This window comes from Centruroides vittatus, unplaced genomic scaffold, assembly GCF_030686945.1.
Source record: "Centruroides vittatus isolate TY-2023 unplaced genomic scaffold, ASM3068694v2 scaffold_712, whole genome shotgun sequence".
NCBI lineage: Eukaryota > Metazoa > Arthropoda > Arachnida > Scorpiones > Buthidae > Centruroides > Centruroides vittatus.
Window position 1 is genome coordinate 737,780 of NW_027122715.1, and position 22,194 is coordinate 759,973.

The 22,194-nt window shown below is 38.6% G+C and overlaps 1 protein-coding gene across 4 annotated transcripts in view; it reads left to right on the plus strand.

Moving 5' to 3' along the window:
• Positions 1 to 22,194, plus strand: part of LOC136989618 (uncharacterized protein CG43867-like) — a 209,499-nt gene that overhangs the window by 26,025 nt on the left and 161,280 nt on the right. The window lies entirely within an intron of this gene.

Below are 22,194 nucleotides of genomic sequence, written 5' to 3' on the forward strand. Positions count from 1 at the left end.
GAGGGAAGGTGGCAAGGGAAAAATGTGCAACTCTACTCCTCCCGAAAACAAGTAAAAGGTGGAGTGATAAGTCTTGTTCTTCTGTAAATGTCGTGGCATGTAACTCCGCACAAACACGTTCTGCTAGCAATAAATCTAGTGAAAATACGGGGAACATTACCGAATTTATGACTCTTCCTTAGAATTCAATAATGTTTTCGGAGTTAAACGATTTACACTTATACAACTTTTTCTATTTGGCATCTAATCTCGACAATTGGTCGGAAGATTTACATCTTTCCAGCTATTGTACCGCGTTGTCAGTTTATATTAGCAGCACTTTCATGCTAATATTTTAAAGATGGGAACTAACTACATCAATATTACGTATACGATACCGGTCCCTAATTTGTGTGTTTGTCGGCGAATTAAGTCAGGAAGGTCTTATTTGTTTTTAAAATCAGATTTGTAAGTAAATAAGGTGTTAGTTTTTTTTCTTACGTAAAGAGGATAAATGGATTTGTTTTAACTATTCTACACACTTTCTTCTATGTATAAAGACTGGCGACTTTAAAGCAAACCCCATTCTGCGTGAAGAGAAGCGTGTCTGGAAAGTTTTGACAGAATTCGATCATTAATTTTAGCAATAAATGCATCAGAGAGATGCAGATGAATGCCTTATTTCGAGCCAAGGCGGGGAGATATATATATACTTTTTTCTAGAAGTAAAATGGGGAGACACAGATTGCCACCAACAATAACAAAAAAAGGAAAGAAGAGAGGGAGGGGGGATAAAGGAAAAATAAAAAGATGGAGAGAAATGGAGGAGACAAAATCAGGAAAAATCATCGTTTTCTTCCGAAAGGTTAAGTCTTCGAAAGATTTAAGAAGAAAGTCGGTAGCAGCAACGACTAAACGGACATTTAATAGAAAACGACGTTTAGTCGGCGATTTAAAGAGACAGAGGCTGACTGACGGCACCTAAACGGTCGCCAACGTTGCGTAGCCATGACAACCGCCTCTGCTGCACTATATACCACTGTTGCCACGACGACCAGCTCGCAGTTGCATCGCGTGCGAAAATCTCGTTTCGTTTCCGCCGCAGGAACTAAGATCCTCGTATCACTTAGGTGCTCGGCATACGTTTAATTACGAGCACAAAGCCCTCGCTCACGCGTGAATGGGAGACGTGTAAAAACGCTTAAACATTCCCCCCTTTTTCCCTTCCCATCGCGTAGAACCGAAGACAAATAGTAGCAAATTGACGTAACAACGAATATCCCCCAGCGAATCTCGTATCTGTCTAGAGACGTGCAACGAGAGAAGCTGCCGCAATTGTTCCGAAACACGATCCCACATCGAAGGGGGAAAATATATATAAAAAAAAAATAAAGAAAAATAAATCCGACAGTGGAAACGGAAAGAGAAGGATCCGATACTTCGCTTCATTCATCACTAAGAACTCGTAAAATTGTCTACATCTGCCGACATTGGGATATTGATTAGGTTCACTTTCCTTCTTCGTTTTTAAAACAGTAATTTATTTTATTTCTTTTTTTTTAAACTGAAAGTTTACGCTCGACTGGATCCGAAGACACACTCTACTACATCCCCTACAAGTTCTACCTATTACCTTTTCTCGCTTATTTACACGGGTCTGGCTCTCACGTCTTCTTTCTTCCCCCTGCATCTTATCGAATTTAGTGTCGGGGATTCCTCCTCCGTCTCGACTTCAATTACGGGATTAGTACCTCTTAAATTGTTTTAAACTTAATTTAAAATTAAGAGTCGCACGTCTTACAACTCCTTTACAATCAATTCGTTTATTTAAGATATTTTAAAATAGGACTTTTTGAAATTAATCCGATACATTTGTCTTCTTATTCAACGCGGATTACTTCTCACGAGGAGGCAATTTAAACACTCCTGTACTCGCTATTGATTAGCTTTCCAACCCTTTCCTCACTCAGTCGGTTGCTAGGGGCAACAAACTTCCTCCTCTTCCTCCTCCTCCTCCCCTGCGCTTTTCCTGTTTATCGGAAATTGTACTCTTCTGTCCATTGTTTCGTTTATTTCTCTTTCACCTGAGTTGCGGTTTCAATTTTAATTTCCGGAAAAGTTTGCCATAATGAAGTTTAATTATTCGAGCGGCTCGAACCCTTCTAAAGTTAATTCCTCTTCTAATTTTTTTCTTTTTTTTTGTCTCGTAAATAAAATTAGGAAGGCCGCAAATTACAGGTTCGGATCAAGAGATTTATTGCCTGGAGTCTACTCCGTCCCTACGGAATTCTGGCGAAAAATCGGGATTAAAGTAACGTTTTTACTGTTTTTTTTTTTTTTTTTTGGTTTTAAATCAGTATCTCGGTTATTAAATTTGTTGAGGATTTAGCGAATTTAAATAAAATACAGCTTAGAAGAAGATGAAATTAAACATGTTTCTACATTTAACAACGGGATTTAGTTAAGTAAATCCCCGTCAAGGTAAAGAAGGTTTGATTAGAAAGATTTGCAAATTACACCGTGACCAATTACGTTATTAGAGAAAACGTTAATTAAAAAGTGAACTATAGAAAACAACCTAATCATCCTTAATGACCAGTGAGGGATAAAGGCAAAGAAAGATCCGCAAACGAATCTTTCCCCTAATTACCTTCAGCATCCCAGGAATCGATAGCGAAGAGTTTTGTCAAAGCTTTGATCCGGATGCGTCTTTTGACACCGTTACGTCACCATATTAATTAAAGGAAATCGTTGCATCTCCTCTCCAATTATTGTCATCGCTTTGGAGTGCACAGGTGCAGGCACTCGGACGGTTTTCCAGTTCGACTTTATTAACAGAAAATTAGAATTCGGTCGAGAAGCAGGAATTACCGTCGACGTCAAAATATAAATACTCTTGGTCTTCTTCTTCTTCTTCGTCCAATTTTAAAACTCCGATAATCAAATAAAAATACTTGTTTGTACAAAATTTTATGAGGTCTCCCGAGTGAAACTACTGCTTAAGGTTTTATAGCCTCTGTTATATATATATATATGTAAGCGAAATTGTTCGATAACTGTTTGTTCTCTTTACCAAAAAGGAAAATCATTAAACATCCGTATCTATAGAAGAGAAAGATAGCTGCCACGTTTTATTAGTTATACTTTCAAACTACCGCTTTTTATAATTGGAAAAATCGGAATAGCTTCCCGACGATTTAGAGGATTGTGATCTTTTCCTTTCGAGTAAAATTAATCTAAAAAATTGACATTCGTTTGCCCCGTTTTTTTCCTTTCCCATTTGCGTATTTAGAAAGATGTTAAATAAGTTGGAATTAAAATTAGAGGATTTCAGATTTGTCTTCAAATTTAAAGATAATATAATAATTTCCTTGTTAAGAATTCTCGTAAAGTCGAGGAGTGATATCTGGAAAGAGACTTAATTAAGTCACTAAGCGATAAAAATGTATAATAAGTGTATCGATTACTCTCCTCTCCTTAAGGAGGAACTCTTAAGAAAAGCCCGTATTCTATTTGTTTATATTCGATTTTTAAAGACGGTCAAGTGTCGAAATTCTTACGGAGTGAACGACGGCTCTCAATTCTTCTAACGCGAGTTTTCCTTCGTTTTATTTATGTTGGGATCTTCGTCTCGGACTAATTTTCCATTTAATTGCATTTACTTCAGAGAAAAACGCGTTTGAATATGACATTTTAATTAGCGAAAGCAAATAAGAAGCAGACACCACATCGGGAGGTAAAAATTGCTTATTTTCGGAGGAATCTCACCGTTGCGAGAAGGAAAGGGTAGCTCGAAAGTTACTTAAGATAGTGCTACATTCGCTTCTATTTTAAATTTAGAAGTAAACCGGTTTAATTATGCGATAAGTATAGGTTGTTCTGGTAGTTGTGCTAGATCATTCTGAAAGCTCAGACGAAATTTTAGTTATTGAGATGTCTCGGATAGAAATCAATGTTTCAGTTTTATATATATATATATATTTTTTTTACTAACCTGGAAAAAGAATGTATGTTTTATGATAGAGCGGCAAAATTGCAGGAAAGTGTTGACGGCAAAAACAGGAGGAGACTTGGCCGGAGTGCTTTCTTGTACGCTTTTTCATCTCCACCGAACACAGGTGCAGGTGGCACAAAAGCCGTTTTAGCACGGCAAACACATCAACTGCACCAGACCGTAAAATCAATCACCCTGATTTATTTATACGATAAGAAACCATCGAGACTGATCTCCACTATCCTGCAAGATTGGGAGATGGAAGAGACCGAGTTGGACACGCTGTAAAAGCGATTTAACGTCGGCTAATCTCCTACTCGGCCGTATTTTTCTCTTTTCTCCTACCTGTTCGGACAGTTAAGGATCGGATGGCCAATTCATCTAAATCTCTTCTAACCCATTCGCCTGATCGGGCGATCGTCGCCTCCCCAAGTAAGCAATTGCATTATTCTTGCGCCGTCTCTTTAACATCGCAGCGATTTACTTGTGATAAATTACAATTTCTAACATTACGAAATGTGGAATATCTTTTCGATAAACGGGTGTTTCGTTGGCTCCGAAATCGCATTGCAAATTCGCGAAAGAAAGCAAATCGGGAGTCGAGAGGGCCAAAGAAAGTAAAGCGAATCTCCTAATATAACACCAAAGAAATTTAAAATGAGACACTCGACACTCCAGTTTCTACCGTTAATGGGTTTTTACGGTTTAACAGTTGTGTTCGAGATTCGGAGCATCTCGATTTCTGTTAACTCCCTCATAGTTTGTACGGAGAGAGTGAAAGAGAATTCGCTTTGTACTAAATAAATTTCTGCATTCTACATTTTTTTTTTCGGAAGAAAAACGTTACATTTTTCTTTTTCGATCCTGCCGCAGGAAATCACTAACTTTCTGTCGACAGGAATGCGGGCATTCTTGTTTGAGAGGGTCTGCATTCTCCGACACCATTACTCAATTTCAACGATAAGTAAAAGCAATAGGATCTAACGTTCGACATCTGACTTCGTTTCCAACTTTTTTTTTTGATTTCACCGGAGCGAATAAACGATTTCATCTGTTCACTCCTGTCAATATAAACTTTCAGCTTTTGAAAAATCGATGAGAGTTGTCGGTTTAATGAAATATTCTCTATATTCGTAACACGCGGAAGAACAATCGGCGACTATCCCATTGTTATCAAAAAGTAAACAATTAGTGAATGCAAGCTATGTTAACATGCCGAATTCACTAATTCTTTACTCGATTTTGTAAATACCTACATGGCACTAACGGCACTAAGTTATTCCTTCGCAATTAAAAAGTATAAAAGGTGCAATTTTAGTAAAATGTCACGGCCTAGAGGATAATCTTAGATCCCTTTTCGACGTCACTCATTTTCTTTGCACGTGTCCCGGAGTGGTGTTTGTTAGCTTTTTTTTCTTTTCTTTTACGAAAGATCATTTACTCGTGGATCGCCCGCTGTTTCGCGTCGGTGCCTCTCATTGTCTCTTCTACTATTTATGTGGTCTGCCGTGGCCATCGCCGATGAGGGCCGGTTGATGACGTGACTGGTTAATGTCGTGGCATCCGGTCATCGAACTGATTTCCGGAATCGTTGGATAGAATTAAAACCGTTTGAGTTTGGCGAACGAATCGAGACGGAAGAAAATGCTGGCGGAAGTCATATCCGCCGGAAGAATATCCGCCCAGTTCCTTCTCCAGAAAGAAAAATATCGCGTATCAAACACAGCGGATAATAGTCGAAGAGGAGCAACGCCATGCCTTTCTGGGTCCTTCCACTCTATGTTCGATGGGGAACAATTAAAATGTTAAATAGGCATTTATTGCCGGGTTTCTTCCAAAATGGCACTTTGTTGCTTGGTCGTCGTCCTGCCGGATTTAATTAGGTGCGTCTGACTAGAAAGAGTCGAGAAACATTACCTCGGAAGGGCAGAACGGGAGGAGAAATAAAAAAAGAGTTACTGCATTTCATGTCTCGTTAACCACCCAATGAGAGATTAGCCTTCCTTTGATGCGGTGCATATGAGGCTTACGTTACCGGATAATTGATCACTCCGGTAATTATTGGTCCAAGGACAAAAGCACCGGTTTAAGGCCCGGACCGAAGTTTCGGTGATCGGATATTTGAAGTAGTAGATTGGATCCCAGCCGCCGACGTCAGCGTTTTTGATTCGGGAGCCGCCTAGAGATCACGTATTCGATTCGTGATGCCACATGCGTGATAATTTTTGCAAATTGACTCATTGTTTAGAATTGAGAGGCTTGAATTATTCAATTAAAAAAAAAAAAATTCAAAAGTATAGAAGAGTCGAGCGGGCTTAACATTGCAGCAATGCACGAGGTAATACGGTCTCGAATATGCTTTGAAAAAGTGGAGATTCACAACTCGATGTATTAATCCCTGTAGACTTATCTGAACGATGCACTCAACTCCACACGTAGAAGAATATGTCGGGATTAGGATCTCGAGGGAGAGAAAACGAGGAGAAAAAACTGTGGAGATAAAGGAAAAAGACCCGCAGCCCGAGGCAAGACGGTTTGTTTCTCTGGGGAAGACAGCAGACACGACGGTTTAATCAGTAAATGGTCAGAGAAGAAGAAAAGTCCTCTTTTTCTCGTCCCGTAGATGTTATCTTCTGCCTTTCATTGTTAGCGAGCCAATCGTAAAGATTTGGAGATGTCTTTCTGTAAAGTTGGTGGCTGAAGACAACTCCCCTCTATTGTAGTCATTGTAGCAGTCGATTCCACAAACTTGCTCGATCCTCTACTTTTTTCCCCTCGAGTTATAAAGTGAAGTGGAGTTGATTCGTTTAAGATTCGATTCTTCCCCGATAAATAAGTTAACGAGATAAGTGCGGTACCATTGATAATTTAACAGATACATTTTTAATGGTGGATTGAGAACAACTGTCGATACGTCACCGACTATCCTTAATATTTGATGGAGGTTGGCATTAATTCGTCATTCTTCACTCCGTCCTAGGGCTGCCATTGGCGGGTGGTCTCGGTCCCATCAACCCGTATTGACACAAAGATTGACATTCCATTAATCATAGAATAGGAAATCCTTTTACTTGCGTGATTCACGCTGTTCGAACGGTGACGGATCTCCCACCGAACTGGACACACTGATGTCATCCAGCGATTAGCCCACGGAGTGACCGGGGCGGGATTGTAGTCGACATATGTCCACCCCGCATTCTCTCGAGTCTTTTCTACACTTAATGGTCATCTTTGTTAGTAGCACGTGCATTCATGACATCATAGTCGAGCCATTTTAAGTGGACCACTCGGTCTCTCCGTGTAGGCGGCCGTGCATTAAGGGCGCAGTGTGTAGCTAAAAGCCAGCTGGTGTCTGTGAAGTAACGATCGGTCGCTGATGAGAAATGGCAAACTTCGCCATTTTTAAAGTAGTAAATGAAGAGAAGTTTTCATTGCCGTGTTGTCGGATCGTTTACCCCACGTGGACGAAGAGATAACTAGAAAATGAAAAAAAAAGAACCCTCCTCTCGTCCCTGCATCGAACTGATGAGGTTAACATGCTGGATAATCGAATAGTCGGAAATATCGCTCACTTTAGATTCTTTATGACCGTTAACGGATTCTATCTTTCTATACCCAGTCGTTTCTTTCTCCTCTCACTTTTGACTGCCACAATCTCCAAGGAACCTTTTAATATCGCGTGCCATTGTCAGGTAGGTAAGTGCGAAAATGCCAATCCCTTTAAAATCCCCTTTTAATAACTCATTCTCCATTTATCGTTCTTAACGCCTATCAAAGCTACCGAATGGTTTAAAAAAATTTATGCCCACGATATAATAGTGGATCCTTAAAGGATTCGGCACGTGCAATAGGTTTTACAGCAATAAAAATTCATAATTTATCTCTACCAAGACTAGAATAGGACAGAGTTTTTAAGGGAAATATAATAATTGTAATTGTTAATGAAAAAAAAAGAAGGCCGGAATATATCCGCCGACTTTGTTATTAAATATGAGAAATATTAAAGCGTCAAGGATGAAAACGTTAAAGTCAATACGTCAAGCAGTTCATACCAGAAGCACTTCCTGCCAAACTACTATAACTCTCGACAGTATCGCCATTTTCTTTTTTTCCCTCTCTCTCTCTCTCTCTCTGGACGATAAGGAGGGGAGGGTATTTATTCCATCCCGTGGTTAGTAAAGTAGTCAGTTGAGAAAATAAACAATGACGAAAATATCCTCGGTCTCGTATGATCGTTTTTCCAGTTGTCTTCTTCCATCTGTCGTCTTAACAGAAAATTGAAAATGCCACGTGAATTCTAATTGCAGCTTTTTAAATATAATTCAATTTGCCATTGTTTACATTGATCCCCGATAAAGGAAGGGAAAAAGTTAAATAAAAGAAAAGGAATTCTTAGAAAAAAAAAATTGGATCCGGGAAACCGATCTATATTTTCTTCGTTCACGTTTAAGAGTCTAAACAGGAAGTTTTCCTCGGATTAATTTTAACATATGAAAGGTTGAATGTCGACCTAAAGCCTAGTCTAAATCGGATTTTAGGAAACAATTCTTACTTAATCTTAAGACAAATTGAAGAGAACGGAATGAGTTAAAACCGCATGCATGATTTAAAAAACCTCCTTAATAACGTATTTGAAAATAAAGAAAATAAATAAAAGAAAAGGTTTAATATTATCAGAAATTTCTAGTGTTAAAAGACTTTTTTCTCTAGAACTTCTCTAGAATCTTCTTCTTTACAACGTTTCAAAATGTTAAAGAAAATAAAAAAAACTAAACGACTCTTTCCCCGAAGAAATAAGATGTATCATATTATTTCTGTTTCTTTTCTTTTGAAGGATTTCATCTGTTTAAGGAAGGGAAAGTTTTAACAACTTTTCCATTTTTGTTCGACGATTGTCAACCGAGAGGTAATGAGCGTCCTCACTTTTATTCATCCGTGGCATTCGAAACAGGCCGGATAATAGAGCAAAGAGAATGAGGAATGCGACAGCTATCCAGACGAGGGAGGTGTGCCCGAATGAATTAAAATCTTTGGGAGCATTCACGTTGTCGTCGTTGCCTTGACAACTTTTGCTTTCTCACACGCAAACAACCGAGTTGGGAGCGGGGGTGGGATTTTTCAACTCGTAGGGTTATCGGAGAACAAACGGAGGGCCAAATAGCTCGTTCTTTATTCCATTTACGTTAAAGTAGGCGACTCACGCACTACCGACTAAATGACACTTTGGCCACGAGTCTGATGGGAATTTAAAGCGACGTTGCCTTTCACTTTCGCTCATAAGTTTCCACTTTGCACTAGCTCCATCCCTATAACATTCAATAAGCCATTAACGACGGCTCCTCTGTAATTCCTACCCTAATCTATGCCGGGTAATCTCTTAAAGGATACATAAATGCAAAATTGTTGCCATGGGTGCGTTCCCGTTAGGATGGCCAGAGTGGATTCGGCAACCAATGCAAATAGAAAATGCGTGACGTTTAATCATCTCCGTTCACGCTATACGCCAATATTATATTGTTACAGTTTGTACGCTTCTTGGCAGTGGCAGCTGCAACGGGTCGTGATTTGCGGATTCGGGAGTACATATTAATATTCCTATTCGTGGCGTTACTTTTTATAATTTTTCATATTATCAACCGACAGCGGATCGAATTTAAATTTACGTATATAATCCTTATATAATCGTAATCGCGTTTAATTATCCAAACTCTCTATTGACTTATGGCACGACTCTCTGTGTTTAATCGCTATTGAACACGTACGGCTTTGTTTTTTATTCACACCAGTTCATTTTAATTAAAATATTAATTTAAATGACAAGAAATACTCTTCTTTATCTAAGTTAGTCGTTGGCATTTCTCGTGTTTATATGTGAAAAATGAAGCGCAACCTGTTTTGATAAATGAATTAATATTTAAGTAATGATAAAGAATCTCGTTGGAAAAGAGTTGCTTCTGCTGCTTTCGTAATTATTCGGAATTCGATTAATCTTCGATCGACCCGTAATTACAATCGTCGTTATTGGATGAAAAATGAAGCTATATCAGACAGTCCTTATTAAGATTTAGCATTGGAGATGTTATCTCATTGAATATTACGAAAATATTCATTTCTTCTGGCATGGCAAATACCATTTCTTCATACTCGGGTATCGGACAGATCTGCGGTGGCATCATTACTTCCCATCCCATTTATCTCGTTTATCTTTCGAAATGTTTAGAGATTATTAAATGAATTAATGAATATAATTGATTCTAATCGTATCGTCCTTCCTCTTGTCACATCTTATATATGTTTGGAACCGTCGTTGCTGTATTATTCATTAAGCGAGTGTGTCTTCGGGGATTAATTAACTTATTTTGTTTGGTATATAAGTCGTTCCGTTTCGATTGCACGCTTTACTAACGTTGCCCGTATAGCCTAGTACGCATCTATCAACCATCAACAGGGAGTGTGGGAAGTCACGTAAACCATCACAAATCGTAGGTTGCCCCTCGCCGAAGAAAGTGCTGCCAATGCATCTAATAGCTTCCTCGGTTGTTTAATTTCCACTAATTGGGAAGGCAACTCACTCCCCCTTCTCCCGAACCGTCCGTCATTCGCACGTGCACGGAAGGGACTTTATCGATCTGCCTCCCTGTTGAACGTGATCCGGCGCACGGCCCTTTAATGATCCCGGCCGTTAAGCCTAATTCCTTCTATTTATATGCACTTTCCGGTCGGCCGAGTACCATTCTTGCGAGTTACAACGTGTGGTATGCAATAGTCGTTGCCAAACAGCTCGGCTTCCCTTCACGCTTTGCTACCCTCGGTATGCAATTCAATATGTTTTTGGTTAGTCTCCGAAAAAGTGCGTATGCGGCCTTTTCGTTCCAATTTCTTAAGCAGTTTGTTAGAAACCGTGTCCGAAATAGATTTTTTTTTCCCCTCCATTATCTTCGAGATTTCGATTGGCCGAGTTATCCGCGTTGAGTAGATCGATTGTTGTCGGGCTTTTCCTCAAAACGGTCTTAGCACGGGAAATTAAATATGCAGAATAATCGGACGAGGAATGTACGGATTGTTTTTAGCATCTGTCGCTTTTAATTAACTGCTACTGCGGGTAGTTTGACATTCACCTGGTCTGGTTGCAATGTCGCCTCTCTAATCTCATTTATTTTCCATTAAAAAAGGAATTCGTGATCAGTTTCGAAGATGCAAAGAATGCGTTTTTCTTTCGTCCTCCTCGTTCTTTTGTCTAATTTTTCTAGGTTGGGTCGATAAGCTTTTATGTTGCCGGCTGGAAAAAGATTTTCTGGAGTTATCCATACGGAATTGAGTTTTACAAGTTTCAATCAATTGCTCCCGACAGGTAACAACTCCCGTAGGTGCGAAAGGATCAAGAACTGATGGGGACGAAGCCCTGCCGTGATTTCTCTAGTGTCTCAATTAGGTTGAGTTTATTCTTTCACTTCTACACGATTGGAAAAAATCTAAAGCCGAGAAGAGAAAAATCAAAAGTCCTAAAGTGAATTTTATGTTTTCTTCGATTTAAATTGCTAAGTGTACCATCTCGCTCATCCACAATTCTTCATTTTTAATGCGATATTCGACCTATCCACTCCAGTTTTGATACTCTCACCCGATCGGGATTCTATATCAAATGATTTTTAAATCAAGAAAAATGCCCCCGAACCGTATTTTTGTTCCGGTTGTTACGAAAACCGGTAGGAGATCATCTATCACTCGACTATGGACAAAAACTGACAAGTCGCTCGGCCACGTGGGACCAAGTAACACACCTGAGGCAGATCGTTGTGTATGTGAGTTATCTAGCTAAGCCACTGTCACTTATCTATATTTCAGCAAGGTCCTTCGGGCCCTTCTCCATTCAGTCGTTAACGTCTGGCTCGGAAAACCTCTGATGCGGATCTTCCCTCTTTTGTCGTGAGATGCTTAAATTGATGGCGGTAACGGTTATGTGCGTCAGACAGCTGCATTAGTACCTTGTAATCTACTACAGTGTGGCGGAGGATATTAAGGAAATGAGGCTACATTTCCTTAATAGGTGGGTGAAGAGCGCTTCCAAACTTTTCTTTCGGGATCTTGCTTTTGCATTTGCGAGAATCTAAAAGATCATTATCCGCCCTATTTCCCATATGCCAGGAGATAATCTTTACAATTTAATTAGTGTTCCTCATCAGAATCTCTTCAGTTTTCCTACTTCTCCCAAAAGTTGTAATATTTCGGTAGTAAAAAAAAATGGCCGCAGCTTCAATTTATCCTCAAGTTGCCTCAAGCTCCAGAAGAGATATCTTCATCAATTTATAAAATTATTCGCAGTAGAGAGATATGAACCCGACTCATTTAGGTCCGATAAAATGAGAATATCACACCGAACTGATCTTAATTATTATTTTAATAATTAATTTGGGGATCTCCCCGTTTAAAATGCTATTTGCCGAAATTTAATAGGATTTTCTACACTGGAGCACTTTCAATTAAAACAAATTGGAAACTGTTTACCTTCGAATATAACTGGAGAGAAGATGGAGAATATCGATTGGGTGTGTTGACTTACAGTAAATATGCACGGAAAAAATGATAACTGCCGAGAATCCTTCAAGTGTTTAAGTTAGTTCCGGAGATGGGCTTGTTATAGAATGATCTCTAAAAGAAAATTCCGGTGTAAATATGTTTAATTAAGGCAGAGATTATATAGTAGGTGACACGTAAATAGGTCGCAGGAAATTTCACCACCTTCGAGGGTGTTCTACATTTGTCTGTCTAAAGGCTGTTCAAGGATTAAATCGTTCTACTTTCTAGTTTTATCGTGCTATTGAGACATTACTTCTCGAAAAATATATTTGAAAAATCAAATTTCCTCCAAATCCAAGTGATAAAATTTTCGAAACACGATTTATTTTCCCCCCTCTCTCATCTTTGCTCTCTTCTAGTATCATCTTAGAGCGAGGAGATATGAATTTGTTCCTATTAAACGACACCGAAAGAAAATAATCGATCAGTCGAGTTAATTTAAACAGTGCTATTATTCTCTGGTCATAATTTGCCTAATCCACGTGCGAGCCATCTTGTTATCCCGTTAGCATATGTAAATGGACGGAATAAAAATGATCATTTCCTTTCCATCGCCAGTTATAATCTACTCTGCTAACAATTATTCATGAAGAACCTTTAAAGTTGGGTGTTTCCTCCTAAATAAAAGAATATTAACCTAATCCGCCCATAATTCTCTGCTCTCTTTTTTTAATTTTTAGAACCTGACGTAGGTCCCTGGGGCATTTATAGTCCTAAACATTATACGATTTATCTATTTTCTCTCCCCCTTTCACTCGGTATCGTATTAAAAGTTTTACTTCCTAGACCAATTACACACTTCTGTCTCTTGCGAATCCAATCGAATTTTTCACATTAATCGATACGTGGATTAACTTGCTGTTAGTTCTCTAACTCTCAGGCGATGCGTTGCATGGTGCATACGCGATTCTCCGGACGTGCTTATAATTCTTGGAAGCATTCATTCGAATTTGGCTATTTGACTGCTCTCGACGTTTCCGATCATTAAAAAGACGGCAGGCGCTGACATTGCCGAGATGCAACCTTCTCTTCACCCGAACGATAACGAGATGCTCTTTCCCGTGCCCTGTCATGTCCAATTTTTCTGCTAGTTTAAGAAAAAATCGTTATTTTTCTATTCGATAAAGGAGTGGCTGGAAATAGAAAATTTGCCCGTAATCGTTTTCTTTTTTTTCTTCTCTCTCTTCGAGTTAGGTACTAAAATTCTCTCCGGATTGGTTCCCGGTTCTATTCCAGACACGTAAGTTGCGTACGCTTCATTGATGACTGTGCAATGGTCCGGCGAAGAAGGAACTAAAGCCAGCGCTCAAATTCTGATATATGACATTAAAAGGAGTATATAAAAGATATAAGGAGGAAAGATAGTCAGTCAGTCGAGGGAGAAAAGTCTGCACGTGACGTGATAGAGAACCGAGTAAGAGCTTTCCTGTGTTACCCCCTCCAGATGCGTCTACGGAGATTTCTCACCTGGCCATTCTGACAAGTGCAACAGTCTGTTGTCGATCTTTTCACGGGTTGCAATTTTATATCCTTCAATATCCTCTTCTCGCCCATCGTTTGGTAACGTTAGCGGGGAATGAAAAGTGCAAAGATTCCAAGATAACCACACAAAATTGGTAGAATGAACGCTTTAGAATAGATTTTTTATGGACGCCATCGAGAATTTCATACTCTTTTTTTTTCTTCTTCTTTTCGTACGGGAGAACAGGAGAGAGCATCGGATGCGGGATTGTTCCTTCTAATCCTACGAGACAGTTTCTTGCCGTTATCTACCTTTTCGTTTTGTCGTTGCAGTTCTTCTTATCTAGCACAGCTCTCGAACGTCAAGTTAAGATCCTTCTCATTATTACAAGAATCGATGTGTCGTCGTTCAATCTATTACGTGCGTAATCTTAAAAAGGATTACTTCTCTTCGGTTACTAGCTTCATTTTGCTTCGGACATTGCCATCAATCGAGAAAGTATCCGACGACACTAGTCTAATAAGCAGAGTTTTCTTGGCCCGAAGCCTTCGTTTCTCCTTTTCCTCTAATGATGTTAATTAAGGTTCGGCACCAGAAAGTAGCAAACCAAATATTTAAATAGTTGTAAAAGTGCAGGTCGGGACTTCATTTCCTGTTATTTACTGTATAAGACGTGAGGAGATTATAGATTGTCGAGAATATTTGATAGGCACAACTTTAATAATGCTCGCTGGAGGGAAACGAAAGAAGAAAAAGAGGGGGGGAAATGTGACAGGAAGATGATAGGAAAAAAAAAAACGAAAGAAAAGAACTTAAGCCTAATTTAATAGAATTCTGTCTGGCGAAGTGAGAAAAAGTATCCTCTTTTCTGGCTTAAGTAGCGCAGTCGGTGACGCGACTCGCCTCCCTAGATGCATTTTGGAGATATTTGTGAATTCATCACTAGCAACTACTATCAGATGAAATGCAGTTTTTTAAGCATTTTTAGTTTTCTAGTCTATCGAAGGGGGGAGAGAGAGAGAGAGAGGAAGTTTATTTTCAGAGAGATCATTAATTGATAGAGACTGACTTCTTTTTCCACTTCTTTTGTGGACGGGGAGGTGTTACATAGGCTGAATAGAAGCTTAATTATCGAAGCGAAATTCACCTTCCTCCTTCTACTGTCACTCAATCGATGATGTCCTTCCTTCTTTTCTCCTTTCGAATTTTTCTAAGAATTGGATCGATTTCGAGTCGAGTTATCGTTCAAGTGATGCGATTGATGACCTTTCTTGGTATGATTGATTATCGATATACTCTTGCCAATTGATTTTCTTAAACAAACTCTCGCTCTTTCAGATTCGCCAAAGATTTCTTTTTTTTTTTTACAGATAAACTGTTCGTTTTGCAATTTTTTGACGATTTTTTTTTAATGGGGAAAGCCGAATCCTAATTAAAAAAGAGGAATAATTCCTGTTTGGCAGATGGGCGATCTCCGAAATTGTCGATTACAATTGGTAATGGCCACATCCGGAGACGTCCCCCGAGGAACCACTCTATTTGCCCCTTGTTATTGAGTTACGTCACTTTATCGTAAACCCCAAAAGGCGCGAGACTAAACAGAGCAAACCGCATCAACCTGTTGCAATTTGCCAATAATCTGGGGGAAAGATTCCATACTCGTGAGTGGGAAGCTCCGAAAGAGACAGATGGTATTAGCGCTTTTGCTGGAGGAAGGAATCGATGCGGAGTGCCGAGTTTCTTTAAAAAGAAGGATTCTCCGTCACGTGACATCATTTGTCACACACGTTTTCGAGTGATGCTTGGGCTGCCAACCAACTTAATGATTCCGCTGTTAAGTAGAATATAAGAAAGGCGATTCGCTCCTTTCTCATTCTGACGTAAAGCTACTAAACAATAATAAATTTTAATAAATTGCTAGCAACATCGACAACAATATCGCCGGGGAACAATATTACATGAGGTAAATGAGAATGTATACAGATGGCGACACTTTCGTAATATCGAAAATGTCGCCATCTAGTAGAAAGTATTGAAAGTTCTCTTGACATTTATGTTTATTTATTTTTTCACTCGAGTTGCGACTTTTTCGGAATTTTGGAAGTAGAAAATGCAAATATAGCAACAATTTTACAATTATCATGCGTTTTAATTAGATTACATTTGCATAAACTTTAATACTTTATAAAAAAATCAACAAAATTAAAGCTTTGCTTCTTCTTAAACTTTTATAATAATAATAATAATAAAAAGAATTTTCTTCCACATTTTTATAATTTTAAGTAAATTTACGTTTTATTATTTGTAAATAACTAGAACAATTTAATGATTATTACTAATTGAAGCTGCCGCCATCTGTCGTGACAGATCGTAACTACCTTAGAATTTTTTTTTTTTTTTTGTTTTTTCTAAGTTTCAGACTCTAAGTCCGAAGACAATGCATTTTAATGATGTTTTAGAGGGGTTGCTCCAACCCACCATCTTCCCCACCTCGAAACCCGATAAACGCAACCAAATGTAGAATTCAATCATGATGTGTTGTGTGTGAGTATGTAAATCAATGTAGGGGTGTATATGGTGAGGTGATCACATTCCCACCATCTTTTCCACAAGTGTGGAAAAGCGTAACTAATACAAACGTATATTAAAACTATTCTCTATAATATGGCTCTTTATGCGTATTGTTCTCTACAATATGACACAATATTATTTAGAATATGATGAAAAAATAAGCTAAATCTAAAAGTTTGCGATTGCTTTCTAATGCTGTTATATAATAATCTATCCTACAAAAGTAAAAAAATTAAAAAATTCGCATCATAAAAGCGTTACATATCCAGAATGTTACGTATTACTAGGCTGGTAATAGGAGAATCTTCTGAAAAGATCCTTTACAAATTAATAAGTTGTATGTCTACGTAATCTATGTAAAAGATGCCGCAGCCATTCGAGATAACAATATACAGAATTATACTTTCTAATTTATCCGAAATGTTATTCCCTTCCTCAGTTTTCATGTTATTCTGGAACACATGTTTTAAAAATTGCAATTAAGAATTAAACGACGTTTCTTATCTACTTAATTCCTCAGAGGAGCCCCGAGTATACTTTTCGCGTCGTCTACTCCATTCTGCTCTTAACAAGAGGATATCAAAATAAACACAATGACGGATTTATCTTTGCTCTGTAAAAGTTTCATTAATCTTTGTACTATTTTGGCTCCCTTCTGGATAAATATCGATGCATTTCGACCGAATTTTTTTTCCGCTGCATTAATTTTTATTAATCTTTATTCCATTAGAAGGAATTTTCGGGAGGCTTTTTTTTCCGCTTTCTTTCGAGGAAATACCCCAGAGATTATTTAATCGGATTTTCATCCAAAATTTTTCTTCTTATCTTGTTACAGGTAGATGTAAAATTTTAAGATTGTAGAAACGTTTAAATTCGATCTCACTGTATTGTGTATTTATTTTTATTTGAAATCCTTAACTAAAAGAAGGATCACAGATTAAATCCCTTAAATTCTTGCCTCTTAACTCGACAAATAGTCCATATTCAAACTCCGCTTTACGCCAGATAAAATAGATTTAGTTATAGTTCCATGTATATTATTATTATTATTTCTTGATGATATAAAACACCATTAAATGCATTGTCGTCGGACCTCAAAGTTTTCGTGTTTTAATTAGAAGCAGATGAAATTTGAGTTTGCAAGAGTCAAGTTAAGCGTTTAAAAATCTTATCAGTTGGCTAACTAATTACTAAATTATCATATTTAAAAGTGATTTTTTAAAGCAATTCGAATACATTTTGCGGATATAAAACGTTATTCCAGCGTATATCGATCGAAGGGAAAGAAAAACTGCTTTTAACATGTCACCATCTGTTGGCGATAACCGGAATTATTTTTAGGAATTTGAATTTATATTTTTGTGTAGACACAATATTACTATTTAATTAAGTCGATTGTTAATTTAAAAACTTTATATATATATATATATATATATAATGAATTGTGTGTCGACAGAGTATAACAACTGTTAGGAATTATTAAACGATATTCCTGTCATTAATATCAAATGTTGAAAATATTGTTTAGAAAGTTAGTCGATATTTATAAATACAGATAAGAGTAAGTTCCGGATCGATAGTTTTGTTATTTTTAACGACGAATCGGGAGGATAAAGGGAGAGGAATTCTATACAATGAATTTTTGGCACCACACACTATAGGCTCTGTTGTTAGAATAAGAAATCTCGCCAAATTATCTCGGAAATAGCGTTAATAATTTAAATATATATATACATTTTAAACTTTTCTGGCTTTAAAAACTATTCTTTACATTCCATTTAATGACGAATGACTCATTTCCATATCGTGGAACGACATTAACTTTGTTTTTTCATATTTAATATGGAAAAAATGACGAAAGAAAGTTAGAAAGGGAAAAAAATATTGTTCCTAATGGGTTTCGAAGACTCGTTCCTGCATAATGGAGGCATTTCTTTCTATATATGCTATTGCCAGATGTTGCCTGTTTATTTGTAGATTCGGCTACACTGCAGAGCATATTATTATTAGTAGTAGTAAATGTATTTAAAATATTACATTATTTCATAATTATTTCCTTTAAAAGTAAGAATTTACTATTATTATTTCCGTTTTTTAATTTGGTTGCTATTATGCAATGCAAATATTCCTTCTGTAAGAAATTCAAAATGGAGTAGTAGTATAGAAGCAGTTTGTAGGTAGATAGACTCTAAGTTATAATCGCTAGTAATGCTGTTCTATGACAAATAATTCTCTAGAAAATCGTATACAAAATTAATTTTATTTCCATAAAGTCTTCAAAGAGAGAGAGAGGAAAAAAAGAAAAGAAAATTGGTGCTGTTGGGCGCTTTGTTTAAAGTTCAGCCCTACACAAAAGGGCGCCTGTAATCTTAGAACTGTCGGTTAATCGAAATTTATACACAGACACTTTTTCTTCGTTACTGAGAAGTTAGGATGGTTCGTTTCCAAGAGAATGAATTTACAAAGAGATTAGTTAGGAGCCATCGCCCCATATACAAAGGTAAAAGATACTTAATTGATTAGTGGTGCCATCTGTAGTCGCGAGTAGAAACTAGAATTTTTTTTTTCTTTTTAAATTTTATAATTAAAAATTGAAATTTAATCTCTTATTTAAATGTTATACGTTGTAGCGATTTAATTTAAAACGGTATAAAAGAAATTTAATTAAAAAATATGTATGTATATTTCTAGTTTGTAGTAACGGTCGACGTGTGCTGCCATCTGGTGTTGGCGGTAGTATATAATTTTTATCTTTCTGTTCTCGTCACGTTCTACTTCCGTGTACATAAATTTGCTTTATAAATGGCTTTTCGTCACTTTAAACATTCCAGATAAATTATGGTTGTACGAGAAAATATAGCGGTGTCGTTTTTATGGCCAAACTGGAAAGGTTTCGTCCAGTTTGAAATTAGAGATGTGTTTCGAACTCGGGCGGAAACGGAGATTAATATACGAAGTCTTGGCGCGGGAGGAAAGAGAATATAGCGGGTTCCGTCAGTTTTAATTAAGCAGAGATGGGGTGCTTTAAACAAGCGGGATAGATTCGAAGAAAAATCCCAGCCTGGGGCAACCGCAGGACGAGTATTAGCGATACATCTTCCAATTTTGTCTCGTTTCGTTGCTTCCGTTCATCAATCCGAACCGTCAGAATCTCGTAGCATTTTCATCCTCTTAACTCCGTTAACTCGAACTCCTCCAGCGTAACGTCACTCGTCTAAAACATAAAAACATAACCGGCACAGGAAGTAGCAGGTGCTAAAGCCTAGGAGGACGGCGGGATAGAAATTAATTCCCTCCCCTCGCCCGGAGCAAAGCCGCCGCACTCCGGGGAGCCCGGGGAACAGAAGTGGATGACTCACGCCACTAACCCAGTCGGGAGAGTTCATTTCGCTCGGTTCCCCCTCCCTTCTCTTTCTCTTAGGGGGTGGGGAGGGTTTCGTGACACGACGATTGTTGGCCCGCTGATAGAGTGCCACAAACGCCACGGCGGGGAAGCCGTGGGGGGTGTAGACTCGACACTCCTCCGCGTATTAATTTCCTACCGGGCGAAGTGGCTCCCGAAATTCGCTTTATCCTTCGAACGACCGAGTGGTGCGAAGAAGATCGCCCTTCGCTTGTACCCCGGTTTTAAAAATGATGTCATATTCGGCGGCGGATTAACGAGATACAGAATGACGTAGGAGTAATGACGTGTGGTAGACGAGCGACCCGACCGTGTTTGTAAACATATAATATTATAACCGCAATCAACTATTTACCGACATCAATCGTCGTGTTCGCTCAATATTCAGTCTGGATATTGGCACAGTGCCAGGCTTATGGGCACTGGATACATGCACGCGCTTCCAAAAGGCTATTAAAGAGAGGAAGCTAATCTCCAGTAACGAATATTACTAATAGTTTTTTTCCTCCCCTTCGATCTCTTTCCCTCCTTTTGTTGACTTAAAGGTCTTTACACGTCTGGGATCGTTATCTGGCTGGTGCAATTAGGGTGGCGGAGAGGTTGGTGTTTACTTTGACGTCATCGAGCGCGATTGAATTGATTGACAAGAGCGCCTTTCCTTCTGTTTTATATTATAAGGTCGGGGCTGTAGGTTTTTGTGCCGGCTCTTGCCGTTGGATGTTGGATGTATGTCACACGACTGAATACAATGAAGGCAGACATCCGTAACTGCATGGCGATAGCCGAGCCTTACAGCTGTTGTCCCTCGTCTCGTATCGATCTACTACGGTTGATATAAAATAGCTTCTTTCCTTCGTGTTTCGTCAATTTGCGGTCCTGCTTTTTTTCTTCTCTTTTTATCAATATCCCGGTCTTGCATAGTAGCAACTTGGCCGGAAAAGTGGATCAAATCGCCGTAAAAGTATCGCTTTCCAAATTCGACTTTGGAGATGCAGTTGGCCACTTAACCTTTCATAAAATGGTGGAAACTATTTCATTTTCGCATCTCGAGTGCCTGGCTTCGAAGCTGCAACTCTTATCTCGGTCTCTTCCGATCATTTTGCTTCTTGTTCTTATTTATTTTTTCCTTTCTTTTTCTTCTTTTGTATAGCGGATGTGTTTCGTTCGAGTTTTCCTTCCTCGATTAGCAACTTCGAGTATGGGAAGTGATGCTAATTTGCACATCTCGCGCTAAACTTGCGACGGATTAGAATGGAAATTGGGTTTTAATTAGTTGTAATTTAATTAAAAGTCGTTTAGCGTTGACTCTTCTCATTCGTTTTCGCGCAAATTCATCCCGCTCGGAGACACACTGATATGGAAATTACCATCCGTACTGGCTGGTATATGTGGCACTCGTTACCATGGAGATATGATGCTGGATGGTAAAGATAACACCGGCAGTCATCAATTCTTCTTTTCCATATCACTTTTCATCGTTGTTGGTAAATTGTCTCTGCTCTTGTTGCTTCCGTTCGCCTAAGGACGGCGCCAAATATCGTAGAGAAACGGATTCGGGCCCGCATTTAAGCGGACTTCAGATCTGCAAAAGTAGATAAAGAGGCAAAATCCGATTAATCTGTTCTTTCGGAGAAAGGGGGAAAAAAAACAGGAAAAGTTTCTTTTCCTAAGCCATTTGTCTCCGTCTTCCCCAATGGGAAATAAACCCATCTCCAAGGATTCCATCTTTTCCTCTTACTGTACTTCCTTACTCGGCTTTTCAGTCCGGTTAGTGGGCTGGGTAATACGTTTCCGTTCGCTATTCCCGATAAGAGCAGCCACTTAGAGGAAGAGTATCGTCATTTGGTTCCTTCCGACTTCCGTTTCACGAAACCTTCGCGTGAGGATATCCTCTCACGCACTCGCAATACGAAAGCGAACGGAGGTTCTAGTTAGTTTAACCACTCCCGCTTCTCGAATCGAATGATATTTTTAAAATAGAGAAAAACCATATTTTTTTTAAAACCCGACTCGGCAAATGATAGGTGGTTACGACTGTGTGTCAACAGTTCAAGTTAAACACGAGATCACTTATCGGCTACGGCACCATTTATTCCTCTGTCAACTAACGTGTCAACTTAATGTCCAGTTGACTGGACGCGTTGCGATGATCTGTCACCAGGCGATGGGTGGATCGATCGATAGCTGTTTCTGGACACGGTTATCGCA